Genomic DNA, 4423 nt, shown 5'->3' with positions numbered 1-4423 from the left:
CCCCCACCCCCCCGCAGGATTCCCAGCTGCTGCCAACAGGACAGATCTTTCTCAGCTCACTCCCTTCCCGCTTCCTTCCTTCTAGGTGTGGCAATCATTTTCCATTGGTGTCTGGCAGGAAGCTGGCTGCAGCAGCCCCGGAAGTCAACCCTCCCAACTTCACACTGCGGATCCAGTATGAGACAGAAGGCAAGGTGAGTCACATGTCTCTCCGCAGCCCTGTCTTCACCTGTGAACCGGAGATAGCAATGTCTACCCCATGGGGCCAGAGTAGTAAATGTTATAATATACAAAAAATGCTTAACATAAAAATTTCTTAATCGATGTGAGTCACCATTCATGATGTTGCTGTTGGGGCTGTTTCATTATATTTTTTTCTGATAGCATTTCTGAAAAAATTATTCCAAACCAAATCTGCAAAGGTTCAATATTCTTCCATTTAGAATACCTTTGCATCTTTGGACTAATGTTTAAATCTGGCTTTAGAAGCTTTGGGGGCAAGAGACTCAACAAAGATGGGTTCACAATGTTGAGAGTTTAAACTCTTGAATAGAAATCCCTCTGTAGTAACTCAACCCAGTCTTTCTCTGGCATGTACCAGGTGGCTGGCCTAACAGAGTATCTTTGAGAGATGTGTTGATATTTTGCGGAGAACACACAGTTAATTCTTTGGAATAATTTAATCGTTTTTGGGTAGACCATGTTCCCATAGCAAAGAATGAGCTGCCAAGCATGAATCTGGGCCACCTAAGAAAGAATGCAGATTTGAAGCTTTGCTTATTTGCAAATTGGCTTCTGAACTTTTGAACATTAACTACAGTGCCATAAAAAGGTGACCACGAGATAATTTTAAAAACAAAGAGGTTTTATTCTGTTGTTCACCTCATTATTCTGTCTTCTACATGCTAAGCGTTGTCACCTGTGAGGTGGGAATAATGCCCGCAACATCTTGAATAAAGTCCACGTACTTACATGACTCATTACAATTTCTACTTCTCAGACCATTGCCTCCCAGCCTCAAAGCTCTACCCTCAATCCCTTGCAGAAGTTACCGGAAAAGTCACTGGATTTCATATGGAACAACAGAATTTTTCCTTTCTAATGTTAATCATGGAAGAGAACTGAGAAATGCTTTCATTTAGTTTCAGTTGACTGGTGAGGAAAGTGAAGTCCATGAAAGTTGAGTGATTTGCTTAAAATTACATGTCTAGAATCACAGAATCATCAAATCTTCCAGTTCATTCCAAGCCAACCATAAATATGATATTTTAATCCTCCTTTGAATTATAGTATTATCCTCATAGCTACCCACAGGGTTGGCAGAGCAAGTATCATTAAAGGGGACTAGAAGCGTACATCCAAAATAAATGATATGCGTTCACGACCATGGTCTTGGGGGTGGGGGGGGAGTTAGACGGGAAAAGCAAACCAGAAAGAACAATTTAAATGGTACAATGATTGCATTCCCCAACCCACTGCATGACTGTGTGCAGTATGAAGTGAGCACTGCATGGACAATATGATTCTGCTGGTCCCTGGTCCATCTCAGTTTCTGCGCTCCTGGAATGATGCAATTTTCTCACAAAGCTGAGAAAAGTAAATGCCTAATGATACAGGGTCTAGAGTGTAATATGATTTCTAAATGCAATCCAACTCTTTAGGGTTTATGGAAAATCATGTATTCTGTTTTATTATCAATGTAAGGCAATTCTAAAGTAAATCTTAATTATAGAGATTTCTGCCTCACATACCTTTATAATAAATAAAAATTGCTAAATTCAATTAAAATTAGGTAAAAGAATTTTCCTAAGTTCACAGGTCCTCTAATAGCAGATGAGGCCTTGGAATCGTGGCTCCTGATCTTTTCACTGTTTCTAAGTTTTCGTCTCGGCTTCCCGTAGGTGCATTACTGTGCTGGCTACGGAAAAGTTAGACGGAAACAGCACAATGATAATAATGACTAATGTATTTAGCATTACTTTGCACAAGGCACTAGAAAGTCTCAAACATTACTAGAAACGATCATTAATATAACCTTAGATGATAATATTTTGAAAATACATGGAAATAAGTACAAGATCTATATGCTGAAAACTATAAAACACTGAGGAAAGAAATTAAAGAAGACCTAGATAAATGTAGATAAATATAATGTTTATGGATTGGGGGGGTCAAACATTATTAAGATATTGTTTTTCCCCAAGCTGATCTATAAAATAAAAAACCATAGCCAGTTCATAGTGACCCTATTTAGGGTTTCCAAATCTTTTCAGGGGCAGACAACCTCATCTTTCTCCTTCAGAGCAGCTGGTGGGTTTGATCCACTGACCTTTGGTTAGCAGCCCAATTCCTAACCCACATACTTTCAACACAATTCCCATAAAAATGCCAATTAAACAAACAAACGCATTGCCATCAGGTCGGTGCTGGTTCACAATGACACTATAGGGCAGGGTAGAACTACTCCTGTGGGTTTCTGAGACTCACTCCTTTCAGTAGTAGAAAGCCTAGCCTTTCTTCCATGGAGAAGCTGATAGTTTCGAACAGCTGACTTTGCTGTTAACAGCCCAACGTGTAACCGCTACACCAACAGGGCTCCTAAAACTCTCAATAGGAGCATTACCTCTAAATCAAAGAGTTGACTCTAAAGTGTTATGAGAAGACAAAGAACCTAGAATTGCTACTGTTGTTAGGTGTCATCACACCAGTTCCCACTAATCAGTAGCATATGTCCAATCCCACCAACAGAATTTTGCAAATAAAAATTAATAGAGTTGGAAGACCCATACTACCTGATTCCAAAACTTACTTGAAAGCTACTATGATCGAGACAGTGTGGTGCGGATGAAAGGGCAGACACATGTGTCAATAGAATGAAATAAAGCATCCCAAAATAAACAAATATGTAAATGGAAGATTGCTATATTGTTAACAGAGCATGTTCAGCATTTTTATTTCTATTTTCAGGCTATTACTCAAAAGGGAGTAACAATTTTTCCACCCAGTGCTGGGAACAGGACAAGGTAAGTAAGGCACAGAATTCAGAGAAGCTTTGAAAAACTCAGTAACCAATTCAAAATATTTAATGCACTATTTTAAAATAGCTAACATAAGAACATCCATAATGAAAAGAATATATAATTTTAATATGTCAGGATCAGTATTCCTGAGTTTTCCTTTCTGTCGCCGGCACTAATATCATTCCTCATTGCATTGTCCCCACCCATGTTCTGGCCAATAAGCACATAAATCTTTTTGCTCTTTACCGTTCTGATAGGAGAAACAATTATACCTCATTTGCTTTTCTTTGTTATTGAGAGCGAGCATCTTACCATATGTTTCTTGGTTATTTGCATTTCTTGCACTATGAATGACATGTAAGAACTACTGTAAACCAGGAACTTTCTTGGACAGCACCTGAAAGGACAGCCTGACACCAGCCACTTGCCCCAGGGCACTCCGTCTGTATTGAATTTAATAATTCATTCGACTGGTCACGAGAGCTCGTGGAAACAACCCAACTGCAATAACAACTTTAAGCACAGAGAAGACTATAAACAAAGACTCGGCATAGAAACATAGATACGCCAAGGGCCAGGTTAAGGGGCAGTCCTAGTCGAGGGCCTCAAGGCCTAAAACGAGCCCTGCGGGCAACCCTAAGGGGCCTCACTTCCTCTCCCCTCCCCTCCCGAGAAGCCAGGATTCCGTCTTGCCCATCGTAACGCTTTCAAACAGGAAGTCTAAAGACATCACTCGCCAGGCTTGGCTATTGGCCTCTCCTTGGGGTTCAGTTTTCTACTCTGCTGTCACGTTGGGGGACTGCTCACTGCCCCCCTTTGAGCCCTCCACTTCTAATTGTCCCTAGTGGGTCTAACTCTAGTACCGTGGCGTTCACTAAGTCTGGGCCAAGGCACAGGTCCTGAATGTCCAAAGGACCTGCCCCTCTCCTGCCTCTTTATCTATTTGATAATAGAAAGTGGGTTTTCATCAGTCATGAAGTGAGGTCCCCTGGCCAATCCATGTCAAGGTCAGCTACAGGGAGGAGCTATCCCAGCCAATTCTGGTAAATAGCAGGCTAGCGGGGCCCACCAGCCAATCTCAGGAAATGTCATCTATTGAGCGGGGCTTTGGTATCAGGACTAAAAGGCCAAATTGCTTTTTAAATAAAGTGATTTTCAAGCTATGCAACGAATTACATCTAAAGGATAATAACCCTTTGCTGTCATATAGTCTGCAAGTATTTTCCTAGGTTTTAAATTTCCCTTTAAACAATACTTTTCAGGAGAGGCAAGTCTTATTTTTATATAGTCAGATTTGTCAGTCTCTTAGGGATCATAACATAGTTTCCTATGTTTTCTTCTGGAAAATGAAATACATATTTTTGAAAAGGTAGGTGGAAAGCCAGTTTTTTTGTTCTTGGTTT

Source organism: Echinops telfairi, unplaced genomic scaffold, assembly GCF_000313985.2.
Source record: "Echinops telfairi isolate 266 unplaced genomic scaffold, ASM31398v2 ScPeMD7_7410;HRSCAF=8448, whole genome shotgun sequence".
In the NCBI taxonomy this organism is placed as follows: domain Eukaryota; kingdom Metazoa; phylum Chordata; class Mammalia; order Afrosoricida; family Tenrecidae; genus Echinops; species Echinops telfairi.
Note: the sequence above shows the minus strand (reverse complement) of the source record.